Below are 21,203 nucleotides of genomic sequence, written 5' to 3'. Positions count from 1 at the left end.
CTGAAATTTGAGCTCATGTCTTCCAGTATCCACCTCCACAGTTCTACTCATGACACCAAGTTGTTCAAGGGACATTCTATACCCTTGGAATCAGGTCATAGATGATTCCTACCATATCTTCCTAAAGAATATCTTGTGAAACTGGATAGAATGTGGCTGTGAACCATCGATCCTTTTCCATTTTTTCATCTGCATAAGTACTTCCTCATTCTTCTTCAGTTATCATCTTCTAAATCCAGAAATTAAACACTAAGTACCTATTCCAGATAGGAGCAAATGTTATCATGAACAAGAACTCATAGGATCAATGGATCAAGTCTGTTCTCCTCATTTTACAGATGAAGTAACTGAGGCCACTAGAGGTAAAGTAACTTGTGCAAGGTCAGCTAGGTAGTAAGTGATAGAGCTGGGATACAAACCCAGGTCCTCTGACTTCAAATCCTGAGCCTTTTCCACTGTGACACTCTGCCTTCCTAGAGAAGCACAGTGGGGAAATATCCTGAAACACAGTGTGGGTTAGTGGAAAGAATACTGAATTGGGATTTAGAAGATGTGGACTCTGACCCTACTGACCATGACTTAATGGGGTACCTTGGGGAAATCACTTCAGTATTCTGGTCTTAGGTTCTTCATCTATAAAGGGTGTGTTTTTGGTGTTAGTGTAGGAGGAAGTATTGGGGAGAGGAACAGGGAGATTGTGGTGTTTTCTATAGTGAGGAAGTTGTTATAATGAAGTTGTAAGAGCACTGAGATAGAAATCATGCTGCCTGGTCCCCCAGAGCAGTCATCCATACCTATGCCTATGTCTATATTAAGATAAATATAAAGACATGAATACATATATGTCATTCATAGTATATATGCAATAATTATTAATATATATGAATTGCAAATACATGTATGCAAATATTTATATGACTTTAAACATGTCATTTTAACTCTGTGAGCCTCAGTTTCTTCTTTTGTCAAATGAGGGAGGTGGAATAGATGAACTCTGACTTTGAAATTAATTCCTTTTCTGAGAGTCTATAAATAGGAAGTTATTTCTAATGGTAGCATTTTTATGTTCTTGGGCTTATTGGTTTTATGTTCTGTGTTTCATGGCCCCTTTTCTCTTCTAGTATTCTGGTTCTGGGAAGAAGCAATGGGGAGAGTCACTGAGTTAAAAGATTTTGACTGCCTTTTCTCTACTGTATAATGCCATCAGTCAAGTAGAAAGTATTTCCTGAGCCCTGGGTGTGGGCCCTTAGTGGGCACATCAAGAGTCCAGAGTTTGTGAGTGCCATACTTTTAACCAATCTGGATTGTATTTTATTAGAAAACAAACAAGCAAAGAGTATGTTCTCTCCTGTTAGTTATATTTGGGTCAAAGTTCAACATCTTGGGGCAAAACTTCTAACTTTGTGGTGAGTTGACTAAGGACAATCTGTTTGTGTCCAGGAGATTGGCATCCATGGTCCTTTGCTTTTCATCTTATACCTCACAGGTTGTGAGCTCTCTTACCAAAGGCTGGGGTACTGGCCCTTGCATATTGTGTGAAGAGGGAACGATAAGCCAATGGAAGGTGAGAATGGATAGTTTTCACACAATGAAGTAAAAACCTAAAGACATAGTTGGTTGCTCCAAGTAACTAAAGACTGTCGTTTTGTGTTTGATTTTCTGTAGACAGTATTGAGAGGTTGCAGGACCTAATGTAGATTTATAGTTAAATTGTGTGTGTGTGTGTGTGTGTGTGTGTGTGTGTGTGTGTGTGTAATAATTGTTCAGAAGCAGTAGACTGAAAAGAAAAGAGTGAGTTTAAGTCCTAGCTCTGCCACTTACTGGCTATGTGACCATGGGTAGGTCAAATAATTTCTTTTTTTCAGTTTTTTCAAGTGTAAACTTACATGATTTTCAAAGTCCCTAGCAGTTTTAAATTTTATAGAACTATGGGATTTACAGAGACCAGAGTGTAGAACTGTAGTCTAACCTCCTTATTTTCAGATGAAGAAACTGAGTTTCATAGTGGCAAAGTGATGTGTCCAAGGTCCCATCGGTAAAGAACAGATGGAGTTGAGATTTAAACCCAAGTTCTTCAGCTCCCAATCCTGGTTTCTTTCCATTATACCACACTGCATCTCCACTGTAATTGAATAATAATGCCTTGATAAACATTAACAACTCATGTATCAATTCATCACCTTAAGTTAGTTAGTTATGGCTCATATATTAATTAACATCAGCATCTTTCACTTTCTTCTGGGCTAAGGGATATACTTATGTTCTGGGAGCCCAGCTTTCCAGGACAGTAATGTGGATACAATCTGATACTTGCCACGCTGCTCATTTTCTCTCCAGCTGGTGTCCTGAGTCATAGATGGGGATGAACCCAGCGCAAGTCAGGATTGGGTCCCTTCCAGTACCCTGACCTTTCCTCCCCTTCCCCCCACCCATTCTCCTAACTGTTGAAGGCCTACAATACGATGATCAACAGGAGAAACTGCTCCTTGGGGATGCCTCCTGAGGAGAGGAGGGCGTGCTGGAAAGATGAGGTCACCTGCAGTCGCAGTAAGGAAATTTCATCCTTCTCTACTAAGGAAGTCACTATTAACCTGAGCCAGCATTTCAAGACATGAACTCCATGCTTTTGGAAGAGTTCTCTGGTCTTGAAGCTTTCCCACCCACCTCCCCTCTCCAGATGTTCTAACCCCATTGGGAAAGGAACTATTGTCTTTCAAAGCTCTTCAGGCCATGCAAGAGGTGTAGTGTCCATTGGGTGGAGCTGGGCTACAAGCTGGAGCCCTCCTTTCGAGGGAAGAACGTGCGTTCCATGTAAGTTTCCCACATTCAAGATTGAGGCGGTATCTCCCTCGAGATCAAGATTATGAGGATGGGTGGTTCTCTGGAGGAGTCAGACAATTACAAGTCTTAGGAGCCCCTTGCGGTTCAAGGTCACCGGGCAAGATGTGTTGGATGATGATTAATGATTGGGTGGATGGGGCTATTGATAGGGTCAGTTCCTCAAGGACCTGAGTACTTCTCCCTTGAGGTGTAAATAATGTTTCTGGTCATTCATAATAACCACAATATTCATCACCCTTATCCATACATCATCCACTTATGCTGGAGGAAGCATGTGATCTCTGTGTAAATTTAAATAAACCCTACTTCATTCCTGACCAAACCATGACTCTGAGGAGACACCACCCTGGGAGGCTTCTGAATGCTAACAAAGGAAAAGGAAAACAAAACAAAACAAAAAAAGAGTGAAACACCACCAGCTGTACCAGTTGTTGCAAAACGGAAGTGTTTATGGGGGGTAAAGATGGGGGACATGGGATAAGCATGAGTGTAGCATTTTGTTCACTAAAAGGAATAGATAGTATGAAGAAGCATGCCAATTGAGGATGCAGGAAAGAGTCCAGGATACTTGCTGTATTGGGGTCTTCCCCCAGGATGCCCTAAGTTGGGAAACTCTTCCTGTGTTATTTCAGAATAGGGCAAATTTAATGAAGCCCTTAGGCATTCCCCTTTGCCAAAGGCTTCCTGAGTATCAGCACTTGATCCTGACACAATGCCACGAAAGAATAAAAAGCAGATGAACTCTGTATCATTCTTAAAATTTGAACTCTAGCCCAGACGTAATCAGTTCTGATGTCCAAACTCAAGGTTCTGTCATCCAGGTATAATTTACTAATCTCTAGAGGACTTCAATAACCTAGTGGATGGGTTTTTGAGGGGTTTTTGTTTGTTTGCTTGCTTGTTATTTTGTTTGATTTTTAAAGCAGGTAAATATACTCTCCTTGGTTTCTCACTAAATACAGACAGAATCTTCAAAGAGTAAGAGAGACAGATGATGGAGACTATAGCTAATAATATGTTACATCTGAAATGCTGCTTTCACATACAGTGCCTTATTTGATTCTTTTAACTGCCCTATGATGTAGGTATGGCAGATATTGCTATATCTACTTCATAGCTAAAGAAACTGAGGGCTTGCCTTTGATCGCACAGCCAAAACAGGCATAAGAACCGAGTCTTTGGGGCCAAGCATGGGCTTTTTCCAAAGAAGCAAATGTGATATAGTTTTAAACTATAGTAGAAAGAGATCTAGACTTAGAGGCCTAGAAGTGCCTCAATTGGACCTGTATGTACACAGGTGTCACACTCCTACAAAATGCTTCATTTCTTTTGAGAGTACCTGTTGAGGTTGCAGGCATGCAGGAGCAAAAAAAAAATAATTTGTCTCTGCCCTCAAGCAGCTTATACTCGATCAGGGCAGAAAATATGCACTTATGTAAGTATATACAAAGCAAACACAAGGCATGGGGTGAGGCACAAGGGGAAGATACTACTAGATGAAAGGATGAGAAAAAAATTCACATAGAAGGTGATAGGCTCCCTCCTACTCATCCAGGTTTGTGACCTCAGAGGTATTTTTAGTTCTTCTCTTGTCCTTCCCTTCTTCCCATACAGAGTGAGTTGTTAGGTCATCACCTCTACAACACCTCAGATATCTATCCTCTTCTCTCCACACCCATAAGCACCACCTTAGTTCAGGCCCCTCATCATCTCTTGCCTGGGTGATTGTATTAGCTTTCTAATTAATCTCTCTACTTCCAGTCTCTCCTCTTCTTTAATATCTTCTCTGCAAGATGACAAAACAATCTTGCTAGAACACAAGGCTGACTATATCACTACCGGATTCAAAGTCTTATTGGCTCCATGATGTCTGTAGTATAAAATAAAAGTCTCCAGTCTGGCATTTAACTCCCTTCACAATGTGAAGTAATCTTCCATAACTCCCCTCCATACTCTGCCTTCCAGCAAATTAACCTATTTGCTAATCCCCAAACATCGTCATGTTCCATCTCCATGCCTTTGCACGGGTTATTGCCCATGCCTGAAAGGCATTCTCTTCTTATTGCTGCTTTATAGACTTCCTAGTTTCCTTTAAGGTATAGTTTATAAAATGTCATCTTTTAGCTTTTTTTCAGATTATGATATATGCATATACATATATATATAATATACATATATACATACATATATGCATACATAATACACACATATAAAATATATCTATATAAATATAGATACAATTAAATAAAACATTATATGCATATACACACACATAGATAGATAGACTGATAGATAGATAGATGTAGGCAGCTGAATGGCACAATGAATAGAGTGCTGAATCTGGCTAGAGTCCAGAATACCTGAGTTCAAATTGAGTCTTATTATGAACATGGTCAAATCACTTAAGGTCTGTTGCCTCATTTTCTTTATCTATAAAATGGAGATAATAATAAGCACTTCCCTCCTTGGGTTGTTGTAGAATCCAGAAAGATAATATTTGTAAAGTACTTTAAAAACCTTAAATAAGTAAATAAATGTTAGCCACATATTTATATGCACATATATACATGCATTATATATATGTAAACAGATAAGCCTATATATATATTTCTGTATATACATATAGATATATCTGTATACACACAGATTTATTTATATATGTGTTTATCTGTTTTCATGGACTTCTATCCCTGTAAAATATAACTTCCTTGAGGGCACATAGTAGATGCTTGATAATGTTTTTGTTGGATTGGATTAGACACAAAATCATGAGAGATTATTTGTTCAAATTTTAGCTGTGAAACTTATGTGATCTTGTTCAAGGTTACTCCTTGTGTAATCCCTCTGAGTCTTACTTTCTTTAGCTATAAAATAAGAATAATAATACTTGGAATAATTGTTTCACAGGGTTATTGTGAAAAAAGCACTTTGCAAATCTTAAAGTGCTCTAGAAATACAAGCTATTGATTACATTACACTTTGCTGTCCTTTATGGTTAAAGACATACTTGTTGCAATTGCTCTCTTTGAAAGAATTCAGATTTTCTTGCCACTCCAGAATTAGGATTTGGAGATGGATAGAACTTTGGAGATCATCTGATCCAGCTATCTACTGTCACAAATGAAAAGTTCAGAGAAGCTAAGAGGTTTCCCAAGGTTACAGAATTAGTTAATATTAGTTCCAGAAGTTAATCTCAGCTATTTGACTCAAGAAATACTTCTTCTACTATACCAGTTTCTTCCTCTCCTACATATGTAGCTATGCTCCCAAGCAAAGGATCTGATGACATACCTATGAATAATAATGAATAATGAATAAGCTAATTGTTTAGGTCCTTCCACAAGTCCATATTATGCATACTTGGAATTAGATCTATTAATTGTTTTTGTGTGTGTGTATGTCCGCATATGTGTATATGTATGTATCAGCAATAGGCCAAAAATATAAAAATTGGACCCTTCTTCCTCCACAAATAATAATTAAAATGAAAATGGTTCCTAAAGATGGAGAATTAAGGAATTGATTGCTGGGCATTTGGAAAGGAATATGATGATTACAAAGAACTAGCATGGCTTCATCAAGAATATGGCCATGCCACACTAACCTCTTCATTTCCTTTTTGACAGGGTTACTAAATTAATAGACTATGAGAATATTGTGAATATAATGTGCCTATATTTTCACTAAGTTTTTGATAAAGTATCTTATGCTCTTGTGGAGAATATGGGGGGTGTGTGAGATATGGATTAGATGACAGTACAATTAGATGGATGATGAATGTTTGGATAGCTTAAATCAAATTAGTCATTAATGTTTTAATGCCAATGCAGCAACAGGTCTCTCTCCAGTGGTATACACCATGGATCTGTGGTTGGCCCTGTGGAGTTTCATATTTGTGTGAATTACTGGGATAAAAGCCAAGAAGGGATGCTCATTAAATTTTCAAGTGACACAAAGCTGGAAAGAATGTAGGTAACACAGTTAGATGACAGTCAAGATCCAAAAGAATCTTGACAGGCTTGAACATTGGGCTTAATCTGATAAAGATGAAATTCCATAAGGATCAATGGAAAATCTTCCATTTGACTACCAAAAAGTCAACTATGCCAGGAAAAGATAGGGGAAGCACAGATAGATAGACACAGAAGTTTTTCAAAAATAAGAACTGATGTTTTTAGTAGACAGAAAAATGGGTGTGAGCCAACAGAGTAATAGGGCAGATTAGCAATAATAATAATAAAATAATAATAGCTAGCATTTATCTAGTGCCTACTATAAGCCAGGCACTATGGTAAGCAATTTAAAATTATTTCAGTAGATCCTTACAACAACCTTGGGAGGTAGGTGCTATTATCATCTTTAGTTTATAGTTGAGGAAATTGAGGCAAACAAGTTAAATGACTTTCTCAAAGTCACACACTAGTAAGATAGAATTTGAACTCAAGTTTTCTCTACTCCAGACCAAGCACTGTGTCCATTGTGCCACATAGCTGCCAAAAAAAAAAAGATAATATGCTATATTAAGAGAGACACAGCTTCTTTGAATGGAAAGGTGATAGTACCGCTCTACCTGGGCGTTGTCAAGACTTTATCTGGAATATTATGTTGAATTCTAGATGCCATGGTTTAAAAAGGGAATTGATAAGCTGAACAATCTCCAGGGGAATGTAGCTGGCTTTGAGTCTGTGTCATATGAGAAATGGTTTTAGGAGCTATTTTTTTCTAAACTGAAGGAGACTTAGGAAGAAATGAAATTATCTTCAAGTATTTGACCAGTGGTCATGTGGAAGAGGGATAAGACTTTTTTCATTTGGCCCTAGAGGGTAGAATTAGGCTTAATTGTTGGAAGATGCAAAGAGATAAATAACTCCCCCACAAGTAGGACTGCCCCAAACTGGAATGGGTTGCCTTGAGAAGGGATACCTTTCCACACCCCTTAGACATCTTCAGGCAAAATCTGGATGACCATTTTTTAGTTATGTTATAGCAAATAATTGAATGGAAAACATTTATTATGCGCTTCTGAAACACCAAGGCCAAGCACTGTGCTCAGCTCTGGGGATACAAATATAAAAGTAAGATATTACCTATCACCAAGATACTGTATATATAGGGTGGGGATGATCAGAGAAAGGAGTTTTATTCTGGGAAATAATAAAGATCATAGTCCTTTGGTAAATGGGACTTTCCAGATACAATGGTAGTGTTGACTTGATTACAGTTTTCAGAGCAAGAGGTAGAGAAAAGGTGGTGGAGTGGATCCATATGCAGCAAAAGGGTAGAAAATGGTCTGGGTGAAGAGGCATGGGTATGAGGATGCATGCATGGTCTTCTAGCCTATTCACTTGTGCACCACCAGAGGTCTTCTTCAGTGGCTGCTTAGTGGGAATTCTGATCATAAAGGGATTGGACTAGATGGCTCTTGAGATCTCTTCCAACTCTCAAAATCTGTGATTCTATTGTGTGAATATATGATAGCATAAACTAGAATATGTTAAATTAAAGAGACTCAGTGGCACCTCACCCTCTACCCCACACTCATTACTTTAACCTCTATCAATATGCCTCTGCATAGGCTGTCTTCCATGCTTGGAATGTGCTCTTTCCTTAACTTTCTTAGAATTCCTTTTTCTTTCAAAGCTCCACCCAAATGCTGCCTTTTACATGAAACATTTATTGTCCCCCTCCACCCTACCCCCAAGCTGGTAATGTCTGTACATTTCCAAAAAATAAATTTTATATTGTATTTATTGTGTACATTCTTATATGTGTGTATGGAAAGAAGGAAGGAAACATGTATTTATAAAGCTCCTATTACATGCCGGGCTCTGTGCTAAATGCTTTACAAATATTATCTCATTTTATCCTCACAACAACCTTGGGAGATAGATGGTATTATTATCTCCATTTTACAGTTGAGGAAGCTGTTGTTTCTTGTGATAGAATCTTCTTGAAGACAGAAATTGTTTCATTTCTGTCTTTGGTTTCTCCATGTTTAGCATGTTGCCTGACACATAGTAGGCATTTTATAAATTCTTATTGCTTGATCCACTCCATACTCCTATGCTAATGACAATGAGCACTGTTTTTAGTGACTCTACATAATGCGAGTTAGTAAATTCTATCAAACACTTCTATAAATTTAGTGATAAATGACAGTTAAATTAGCCATTTGGAAACCTATGGCAATGCTTCCAGGAATGGCTTGAGAGCATGGCATGAAGACCAGACCCTCTCCTTGCTCCTCAAAATTTTTCCCCAATAATCACTGTACCCCCTCTTTTGAGAGTCAGAAGATTGTGCCAATTTCTTCATCAGAATCCTTCTCTTTAGCATCCCAGGCACCTTCTGAGCCAGGGCAGGGATCCAGATACTGGGGAATCCTGATGGAGACTGCTGATGAGGATAAAGTGTCTGTTCTTGGGTTTCTCTTGGATCTTTTCCTTAGGTTCTGGCTTAGAAGTGGTGGTGACTTTATAATTGGTTTGGTGGTTTTGTTATAATGGAATCTGCAGTTTGTTTTTTTTTCCATCGTGATGGCTGGGAGCTCAGGATGAGTCAACAGTGTAACATGGTGGCCAAGAATAAATAAATAAATAAATAAATAAAATAAAGCCATTGCAAACTTAGGCTGCATTAAGAGAGACAATGTTCAGAATAAGGGAGGTGAGATAATAAGTTCTGTACTTTGTCCTGATAAGGCCACATCTGGAATATTGTGTTTAGTTGAGGCATCACATTTGAGTAAATACACTGCCAAGCTGGAGAAAGTCAAGAGAATAGTGAAAGTGTGGTGAGAGGATGGCAAAGCATACCATGGTACAGTTGGTTGGAGGAGGGCTATTTAGCCTAAAGAAGACAAGACTTAAGGGGAGCATAATCCCGTCTTTAAGTATTTTCAAGGCTCTCCTGGGGAACATGGTTTAGACTTGTTCTGTTTGGGCCCAGTGGGCAGATCTAGGAATAAGAGATGGAAATTTGAGAGACAGATTTTGGCTCAACAAAAGGAAAAAAAAACAAACAAACTTTTTCATTATGAAAATTGTCTAAAAGTGGAATGGTGAGTTCCCCATTACTGGTTCTATTTAAGTGGAGACTGGATGATCATTTGTCAGAATTGCTGTAGAGAGAATTCCTATTCAAATATCATTGCAATTAATAACCTCTGAGGCTCCTTCCAGCTTTGAGATTCTGGATTAAAATCCAGCTAACATATTCTGTGGGCCTCTTGGGATTAATGGGAACTGGACTGTAAGGCTGACTTAGTAGCCAAGTCTTCTTGTCCAAGGCATCTTTGGGCCCCTGATCTTATCACTTTCTTATGTCCTGCATGCCAGGCAGGACCAATAGATGAATCCAAAAGCAATGATTTGGCAAGTTTTCCTCTGTCGATTGTATATTTAATTCCATAGTATTTTTTTTTTCATTAACAGGAATAAGTATGGTAAAAGGGAGCTTTAGATGGCTCTAAATGTCTTCCTCCTGTCACTCAGATTAACAGGCTGTTCTGTCAGAGTGTCATCAATCCAGGGTGAATGGGCACAGAGAGTGAAGCTTACAGGGACAGAGAAAATTAGGTGCCATTTTTGTGATTCATCTGACCATATATCTAGCTGCCCAACTTCTCATAAAGGAAATGAACACATTCCAGCTAGTTCTCACCACCAATCCTCCCTCCCTCTCCCCCCCCCCCCCAATTCCCGGCAATCTCCTCTTTGGTTATGTGAATTGTGTACTCTGACTCACAGTCAGATAATTCACTTAACTTCAGTAAGCACCTATTGCTTGTCTACTGTGTGCTCTCAGAGGATCTTAATATCCAAGCCAATCCCTTGCCTCAGTCAGGGAGCTGTCAGGACAGGATACAATTCCCAATCACTGTTATCCTGGGTCTTGTTGGTAAAAAGGAACTTGCCTGGGCTGAGCATCGAGGGAAAGAGAGTAAAGAAGAACAGATAATGAAGCTCAAAGTGGACTTGTTATTGTTCAGTTGTGTCTGACACTTTGTGACCCCCATTTGGGGTTTTCTTGGCAAAGATGCTGTCTTTAGTGGTTTGCCATTTCCTTCTCCAACTCATTTTACAGATGAGGAAACTGAAGCAAATAAGATTAAGTGACTTGTCCAGGGTCAAACAGCCAGTAAGTATCTGAGGCCAGATTTGAATTCAGGAAGAAGAGTCTTCCTGACTCCAGGCACAGCTCTCTATCCGCTGTGCCACCTAAATGCCTCAAAGTCAACTTAGAGATTTTTCAGTCCAGAGGTGGGGAACCTGAGGCCTCGAGGCCACATGTGGCCCTCTGGTCCTCAAGTGCAGCCCCTTGACTGAACCCAAACTTCACATAACACATTTGTTCAGAGATGGGGAACCTGCAGCCTCAGTCCAATCTTTCCTGAGAGGTACCAATCCATAGCAGTTTCTCCACCTGTGTAATAACACTTTTATTATTTAAAGTTCCAAAATTGCAAGGGGGGAAGACAAAAATATCATTTCCTTTTACCACCCACCCACTGCCATATCCTGTTCTGCTCATTACCGGCTTCTTTTGCCCTAAAGCCCTTTTTCTGACTATATGAGAACTTCATGAGGCTTTTGTTTGTTTCTTTGGTTTTTTTGTTTGTTTGTTTTTATGAGGCAATTGGTGCTAAGTGACTAGCCTAGGGTCATATGGCTAGTGAGTGTCAGGTTCTGAGGGCAGATTTGAACTCAGGTCCTCCTGACTCCAGGGCTGATGCTCTATCCACTGTGCCACCTAGCTGGTCCTTCATGAAGCTTTTAGGTGGGAGGAAAGGTGGAGCAGTCTGCAGCCAAGAATTCAGACATTTTAACCCATCTGCAGCATCATTTGGTTTGGAAAACACTACTGAAAAAACTGAGGCCCAAAGAGGTTAAGACACAGTCAAAATTACATCGTTTGCTAGTGGCCGAAGTAGAACTAGAGTCTAATTCTTGATTTCTAGTTCAGTGCTGTGATGTAGGACTATATCATGAACAAGGGAAGCTGCAGACAAACTATGTGCTGCAATCTATTAATCAAATGAGATAATATTTGAAAAGGGTTTTTTGCAAACGTTAAACTACTGTATAAATGCTAGCTATTATTATCATCATCATTATTATTAGGCTAACAATTTTGAAGCCTGGCTTTGATACTTTGGATCATAGAACTAAAGATGAAAAAGAACTGATTTCCTTTATTCTAATCTTACATTTTATGGATGAATAAACTGAGACCTACTTATATCAGTCAGGTAACTTATTCATGGTCACACAAGTAATAAATGTCAGAGGAGGTGCTCTGACTCCAGTGCAATTGCCATTTCCACTGGGTCACATTGCCTCCCACTACTTAGGGAAGCTTGGGAAATCTCCTTCTCCCTGGGCCCTCAGTTTCTTGAACTGTAAAAGAATGAATTTAAACTAGATGACATCAGAGTTCCCTTACAACTCTAAAACCTGTGAACCTATGATTAGTCTTATAACCTTATTCTAACTAGGGAGGGCTGTTAGTTTATAGTCAACTTGTCTTTCTCTCTCCCTCAGTATTACCAGGGTAGGGGGTCCTAGAAGCCTCCTAGAAAAGAGGAAGGGGCAGAGTTCTTGATTCAAGGTGAGTGAGATAATAAAGTCTGCAGAGATCAAAAGAAGCCTCTCAAAAAAGCTACTGATGGGAGGAAATCCTGGCTTGGATTCCAGCCTTCCATTTGGCTCCAAGACCTATTTGCCTAAGGAGAAATCCTCTGTTGGACCAATCTCCCAAATGGCTTCCTTCCCCTCCTCACACTCCCCATGTCTTCCGAGAAATCCCTGAGAACTCCCTTGCTCTGTGCCAGGCCCCTCTCCCAATGCCACCCCACCCAATGCAGATACTTTTGGACACAGCAGGATGCTTCCTGTTCACTCACCCCTTTCGTCCTCTCCATTAAGAAATATAAGTAAATTGAATAGCAGCCCATCTCAGACCCGCCAGGCTGACGTTCACTGGCGTAACTCTGTTACTGCAAGAAGGTACATTGGCCTTAATTGAGCACAATTGAAGGCCACCCTATCAAATAACCTCATTTACTTAAAGGTTGACAAGAGGCAGAGTCTGGCTGTGGACCTGGTCAAAATAATTAAAACCAGCTCTGTATTTACGGTAAAAATGTGATAAGGATTATTATTTTTTTAAGGTGGGGGAAAAAAAGGCAGAGTTAAGAACTATACATACATATATACATATATATATATGTATGTATGTATATGTATATATGTATATATGTATATACACATGTTTTTTTCCCAGAAGTTTATAGTAGTGTTTTGATGGTAGGCTTTCCTCAAGATCATTGGAATAATACTAGAGAGATGTAGAGAAATTGGGTGATTTTCATGATTATCATGAATGAATGAATAAAGCATTTTTAAGTTCTTATCATTTACAAAGCACTGTGCTAAATAGGATATGAATAGAAAAAAAATCCAGGAAGTCCTTGCTCTGAAGACTCTACTAACTGGGAGGAAAACACATGAAAGATAGTTTAACTGTAGAGCAGATGAAAGGGCCCCAGAGTCCTGTGTGTGCATCTGCAAGGTAGATGGCAAAGTCCAGCAGTCCTAAGGTTAGATCTATAGGTCAAATGACTTGCAGTGGTCTGGATGGTGTAGAAGAGAAAATTATAAGGCTAGAGGAATGTAGAAGGTGTATCAGAGAAGATGATAAGGCTGGTAGATTCTCCATTTCACCAGAAAAAATGACTGCCACCTTATCTGAGAAGTGTGAGCAGTCCAGCAACACAGATAGGTTCTGGGTAGCCCAGGGCTAGGGGCTAGGGTGAGTAGGAAAAGGAGGTGTCAAGTCTTTATTCTGTATTTTTAACAGCCTATTGGACCAAACCCAGAATAATACTACAGGTGTTTCTATTGGTGTTGCCCTAAACATGTGACTAGGTTCACTCCTCCTTTATTCAAACAGTTACCCAGATCTCATAATAGTATAATGGAAAGGGGGGCAGGATTTGGTGTAAGATAACCTGGGCTTGTGTCCATGTCCTGATGTTTACTATCTATGTGGCCGTAAGAAAATCACTGCACTTCTCTGACCTCCCCTCTCACTCCCACCCTGGTTTCCTATTCAGTAAAATGACTATAAATATACTTAAACTACTTTATAGGGATATAGTTTTATTGGAATAAGGAAATTCCAGGTAAGAAAACACCCTCCACCAATGCAGATCTCTACCAATGAAGCTTTCTCTACAACTTAAAGTCTTAGAGAGTTGCCCCAAGCATTAAGAGGTTAAGTGACTTGTGCAGGGTCATATAGCCAGTATGTGTTACTTGAGCTCAGGTTTTCCTGGCTTCAATACCAGATCTCTATCCTCTGTGCCATGTTATATCATCTTGTTGTGAGCAAGTGCTTTGCAAATCTTAATGAGCCATAGAAATATGAGACATTATTATTATATCACTAGTTCCAATGATGTCTTCCTTGATTGAGCAGAGGAGAATTGATTGTCTTCCTGCCCAGTCTATAAATGGGAATCCCGTGTCTAATCCTGACTTCCCCTCCCCCTCAGTACATACTCTGCTCAATTGTGCACATCATCTATAGATGCCTTGATGATTTTATTGGCCATTTAGGGCCCGGCTTGCTTTCATTTAATTTTCCATATATACTTTTCATGCATGCCTGCATCAATCTGTCTTAGATTGCAAGCCCCTTCAGGGGCCACATTTTCCAGAAATGTATTTTCCAAATAATTGAATCTGACCCCCTTAGGATGTTACTTTAAAAAAATATTGTCTATCTTTCCAAAATAAGTTACAAACTTCCTTGCTTTCTCAAAGAGAGAATAATGAACACGGTTCATTTTTTATTACTAACATTATAAATCATATTTATATGATACTTTAAGGTTTTCAAAGTTTTTTTTTTCCTCACAACAACCCTGCGAGGCAAGTGGTACAAGTATTGGTATATCCATTTCATTGATTGGGAAACTGAGGCACAGAGAGGTGAAGCAAATGACCCATGGTCATATGGGGAATAAATGTCAGGAGCAATTCAAACCCATAATATCTGCTTCCAGTTCCAGAGCTCCCTTCACTAGACAACAGCAGTCCCCCATGTTAGACTAATCGGAATAGTGACTATCATCCTGTGCCACAGGAAAATGAAATCTTTAATGAGATTTTTTCTTTCTTTACACTGGATAGTCCCAATCCACCTGATTTTCATAGTTCATGTGTGTACACACACACATTTAGCAATTCTTTTACCTCCTTCCTTTCTGTCAGCTTTTAACTCTCAATGCTTATCCTTATGTCTAGAGACCTCCTCTCTCTGGCAGGCCCTCTAGTCCCCTCATTTCTCAATTCTTCTTTCCAATAAGCTTGGAAAACAGATATGTAAGTTATCAAACATTGATTTGAATTGGAGCCTCAGGATTTTGCTTTGGAGTAAAAAACATAGACTTTTCTATAAGATTTTTCTAAAAGTTATTTTGGCAACTTTCCTGAAGCTTTTTAAGGGTTTAGACCTAGATCTGGACCAGTAATACTTATTCTAGTCCCGTCATTTCGTAAATGAGAAATTGAGGCCAGGAGAGGATTGGTCCTCAGCCTTGTGTGTCCCAAGTGGTTGTTTGCCAAATATTTGATTTTCAGAAAAAAAAGAGACTCAGCGTAATTGGAAAATTGGAAGGAACAAAAATTAATAATTGGAATAAGTGATGAAGATCTAAGTTCAAATCCCTGTTCTTCCACTTATTAGTATGTGATTCTGGACAATTCCCTTATTCTCTGGGAGGTTTAGTTTCCTCATCTGTGAAACGGGGAAGATAATAATTATGTTACTTCCATTGCAGGGTTGTTCTGAAGAAAACACTTTATAAAGCTTAAAGCACTATAAAATTGTAAATTATTATTATTTTTATGCCCAAATGTTTTCATTAAAAATGGACCATCGTTACTTTAAAATAGTTATATTATAATTATTATCACACTCATGACCAGTTTTTTGTCTTTTATAAACCGTAGGGGTTAGATTATAATTTCTAAGGCCTCTTCCAACTCTAATATTCTATGATTTTATCTCCTTAAATATGTAAAGACACAGGGACCCAACAAAGCAGTTTATCTTATGGTGATGCAAGGTTGGCTTCCATTGACTAGCAAATACTGGCTATCTGATATGCAGCTGTTCATATCTGTACTCCATCCCTTGCCTGCTCATCACACACATCTCCATTCTGATCTACAGAGTTTTGGGAAAGTACTCATGGTATTTGAGCTGAGATGCTTCGAGAAAGTTTCCTCTGAAGTGTAGCCTGGCAGTTGAAATTCACAGACAAAGTCCAGGGGATGGTTCATGTTCTGTTTTCAGGAGCCTGAATTACTATTCATTAAACAAAATAACAAAAACCAATGACCCTCACCTTTTCATCAAGCCCTAAATTCTCCTCTTTCCCTCCTTTCTCCTTCCATGGTCAATTTCACTCCCCTACCACCTCGGTCAATTTTACCACTGGGGCTGATTTCACTATTACAATAATTAGGCTCTTAGCTTTGGCTGGAGATGTAAGAAAACCTTAAGTCAGTGAAAAGTTGTAAACATTAAGTCCATCAAGTGGGAAACTGCAAAGCTGAGTGAGGACAGATTCACCAGGCAAATATGACCTCATTCCTTTCAGTTTGGCCTTTGTTCTTATTTGATGTACCTTTCTTGGATGCCCATAACATGTGCCCTTCAAAGTTAAGCAGTGTTCCCATCCCTAACCTCTCTGCTTTTCCATTTTATTATTTTATTTTGTCCTTTCTAGAGTACCTCTAAAATACCTCAGGAGAGCCAAATGGAAACAGAATCATGCAGATTGACCCCAGGAGAATTCTGCCCCTGGCTCTCACCCCAACTCTCCCCACCAACTATAGTCATAAAGGGTTTACTTAATTTAGGTGAGAAAGGCTAAGGGACAAAGGATTGCTTTCATGGAGATTTTGGCATAGAGTTTTCAAGTGACAAGCGAAGTTTATTAGAGTATACCTTTCTATTGCATGGATTCTGATTTTGTCTGTTGGATTCTAAACTCCATGAAAGGATAGCTTATGTACTTACCATCTGTGTCATAGGTCATAGGATTACAGCTGGGTGGGACCTAAGAGATCGTTGGAGTAATCATTGGGTGAGAGAGGTTAAGTGACTTATCTTAGATCACACAGGTAGCAATTAACCCAGGTCCTCTGACTTCCCATCTCAGGATCACCATACTGCTTGATGAGCCCTTTTGCCTAATCATGACTCTTAGATTGTTTAATAGGAATCCCTAAAATTCCTCAACTTTCTCCTAACCACACTGCTTGAGCTCAGTAGAAGTCTGGCCATCTTTTTTCCCCCTCACAGGAGAAATTTGCATGAACTTATGGAAAGGGTAATCACAGCCAACAGAAGGGACTTGGGCCTCCTTGTTAAGGGCTCAGAGGGAAAATGTGACTGAATCCTAAACAATAGTGTGCTTGATGTAGGAGTTCTCCTTTTAGATTCCAATTCTCGTAAGTTGTCTGGGTGAAGGGGGCAGACTACTGTTCAGTGCCACACACCACGTCATCCCCACCCGCACAGCAGGCTGCTAGAAGGACTTTTACACAGTGAAGTGGTGGAAAGAGTGACTTCAGGGAAACCAGGTGTCCACAATGTGGAGATTATGGGTAATACAGCACCTTTTTTCTTTTCTTTCTCTCTCTCTCTCTCTCTCTCTTTTTTTTTTTCCTAAAGGCCCAGTGCCTGGCACCTGGCAGAAAGGAACCACAGGGAAGGAAGAGACGAACGTGTTTTGGAATTCATATGATTAAATGTGTAGTCAAATAATATAACCCGTGGCAACTTGGGGTGGCCATATGGCCATGATTTACAGATGTTTTAATTAATTGACAAGCAGCATGATATTGTGAAAAAGAATGCTGGACCTGGAGTCAGGAGATCTTGGTTTAAGTCGCTGCTCTGATGTCTATGGGCTGTGTGACCTTGGGTGACTCATGAAAACTCTGTGACTTTTCTTTTCTTCACCTGGAAAAAGAAGATATCAGTATATATAGTACTCACTTAGTATCAACTACACGAAGTTGATGTAAAGAAAGTACTTTGTCAACCTTAAAAAAGATATCAAAATTTGAGCTATTGTTTTTACTAATGAGTGTTTACAGTGTATGTACAATACTGTGTTAAATGCTGTAATGAAAATGAAGAAGTAAAAGGTATCCTCGAGAAGGTCAACCACCTCTTTGGGAGACAGTATGGTAGAGTATATAAAATACTGGATTTATAGTCAGCAAGAGCTGGGTTTGAATCCCACATCAAACACCAGCTATGTGATCCTGGGCAAGTTACAACTTCTCTATACCTTAGCTTTTTTTCATCTGTAAAATGAGGATAATAAGAACATCTACTTTTCAAGGTGTTGTAAGCTAAAAAGATAGTATTTGTAAAGTTCTTTGCACACCATAAAATAATTTTTAAAAATAATTATACAGCATGCATACAAATATGCATATATGTACAATAATGTGTATATGTACAGAATACATAATACATAATAATAGCAGTATATATATACATATGAATATACACATGTATACAAACATACATATCTATATACATACATATACTCATATGTATTCATGCTATTATTATTATCATTATCATCATCATTATTATTGTTGTTATTGTTATTAGAGGAAAAGTAGGTTTGGAGAGATTATGTCACTTAACCAAGGTGACACAACTAGCTAGTCATACACAGAATCTAAGAACTAGAAGTGCCCATAGAAGTCATCTGGCCTAGGTCTTTATTAGGCAAATGAAGAAACTTGAATTCATAGAGAAAGATTTAATTGCCTGGGGGGATCACACACATTTTAGAGCTAGGATTTGAAATCCCACCTAAAATTCCACCTTCTACAGGAAGCCTTCCCTAACCCCTCTTTTTTTTTCTTTAAAGTTTTATTTATTTATTTGTTTTCAGTTTTCAACATTCTTGAGTTCTAAATTTTCTTTTCTTCTTCTTTTTTTCTTTTTGGCGAGGTTAAGTGGGGTTAAGTGACTTGCCCAGGGTCACACAGCTAGTAAATGTCAAGTGTCTGAGGCCAAATTTGAACTCAGCTCCTCCTGACTCCAAGGCTGGAGCTCTATCCACTGGGCCACCTAGCTGCCCCTCTCTCACTCATGTTAATTCTCTGTGATCTTGCTTCTGACCTCATCTTTCAAAGTTACCAGTTGACATTTTTATCACTAAATCTAATGACTTTTTCTTGGTCCTCATCCTTTTTGATGTCTTTACAGTCTTTGATACCGTTGATTATTCAATTTTCCTTTATACTTTCTTCTCTAAGTTTTCATGGCACTACTGTCTCCTGGTTCTCTTTCAATTTGTCTGATGTCTCTTCTCAGTCTTCTTTGCCGAATCTTCCTCCAGCTCATGCCTGCTAATGTGAGTATATATCAAGGTTCTATCCTGGGATGTCTTCTCTCCCTCTCTACTATTTCACTTGATTTCATCAACTCTCAATTCAATTTCAATCAATGGATTCATCATCTCTATGCAGATGATTCTCAGATCGATTTGTCCAGCTCTAATATTTCTGTACACCTCTGGTCACTCATTTCCAGCTGACTTTCAGATATCTCAGGATAACCCATAGTCTTCTTAAATTCAGAATACCCAAAACTGAACTCTCCCCCAAGCCCTTCTTTCCTTGTAACTTCCCTCTCACCATCAAGCATACTGCTATCCTCTCAGTCAGTCATGTTCAGAACCTAGGTGGTGTTCTCATCTCCTCACTCTGTCTCCCCCATATCCACTCTGTTACCAAGTCCCATTGTTTTTACCTTTGTAACATCTCTCATTTATGCCCCCTTCCCTCCTCTGACACTACCCTGCTGCAATCCTTCATCACCTCACACCTTTGCTCTTGTCATAGCATTCTCGTTGATCTCCCTGCCTCAGTCTCCTAAACTTCAGTGGATCCCTATTAATTTCAAGATTAAATATAAAATCCCCCATTTGGCTTTTAAAGCTCTCCATCACCTGGCCCTTTCCTCCATATCTAATCTTCTTACACTTAACACTCCCCCGAGCACTCTGTGATCCAGTGACACTGGTTTCCTTGCTGTTTCTTGCCTGTGACACTCCATCTCTTTTCTCCAGACATTTTCCTTAGCTGTTCCCCATGCCTGAAATATACTCCTTCCCCATGCATGCCTCTCAGCTTCCTTCAAATCTCAGCTAAAATTCCACCTTCTATAAGAAGTTTCTTGGTTCTTGATCATTTTTGTGCCTTCCTTCTGAGATTATCTCCAACTAATCCTGTATATTTCCTATATATTATCTCCCTTAGAATATTCTTTGAGAACTGGGACTGTTTTTTTTTTCTTTTTTTAGTTATTTTTTTCCTCCAGTGCTTAGCACTGTGCCCGGGCACATAATAAGTCCTTAATAAATGATTGTTGACTGAATTAACCACATCTGCACTGTAGGCAGTATGATATAGTGGTTCTATATTTTACCATCTGTCAGCCCTTCACCATATCATTTAAACTCTCTGACTCTCATTTTTTTCATCTGTAAAATATGGAATTAGACTAGATGATCTTATAGCTAGTACTGTATTAAGCATTTGTCATATAGAATTGGTACATTTCAGGGAAATTGATTTTGTTTTTAGAATCTCTAAATCCACATAATGATGCCCTATTTCAGTGGAATTTAAATATGTTCCCATTTATGCCCATAGACTGGAAACACCTCCAAAGGTGAACCTATATAAAGGATAGAATCCCTGTACAGCCTCTTTGTTCCAGAGTATCAGAAATGGAATCATTGAATGCTAAAATTTTAGGCATAGCATGAGTCTTAAAAATACTCTGGTCCAATTTCTCATTGTTCAGAGTAGGAAAGGGAGGCCCAGGTTATTCAAGGTTAAACACAGTAAATCAAAGATAGAGCCAGGATAAGACACTAGGTCTTCATACTTTCAATCTAGTGCCCCTCTATCAAGAAATAAGTGTGTCTTACCCTGTGTAGAACTACATACTGAGATTAGTATTCTCTGGTTTCCTTGTCTCCATAATTCAAGTCACATATATCTGGATTCATTAAATGAATGAAACATTTTTAAGCACTGTGGGGTGGGGGAGGGAGGGTACACACAGAGTAATAGGGAGGAAAATAACTTGGGTAAAGGTGAGGATGCTCCCAGGGAATTGAGATTGGTAAAGATCTCTCAGTGTTCCTACCCCCTTGACTATTATTCTTCAGCCTCTGCTGGCCATCATCATCATCAACATCATCATCATCATCATCATCATCATCATCATCATCATCATCATCA

At 39.0% G+C, this 21,203-nt stretch overlaps 1 protein-coding gene across 2 annotated transcripts in view; it reads left to right on the top strand.

Moving 5' to 3' along the window:
- The window catches only part of LOC114047046 (astrotactin-2), a 1,078,351-nt gene that overhangs the window by 790,078 nt on the left and 267,070 nt on the right, over window positions 1-21,203 (top strand). The gene's annotated exons all lie outside the window — the stretch shown is intronic.

The sequence above is a fragment of the Vombatus ursinus genome, unplaced genomic scaffold (genome assembly GCF_900497805.2).
Source record: "Vombatus ursinus unplaced genomic scaffold, bare-nosed wombat genome assembly UNPS02014786.1, whole genome shotgun sequence".
Classification (NCBI taxonomy): domain Eukaryota; kingdom Metazoa; phylum Chordata; class Mammalia; order Diprotodontia; family Vombatidae; genus Vombatus; species Vombatus ursinus.
Note: the sequence above shows the minus strand (reverse complement) of the source record. Positions and strands in the feature narration are given on the sequence as shown.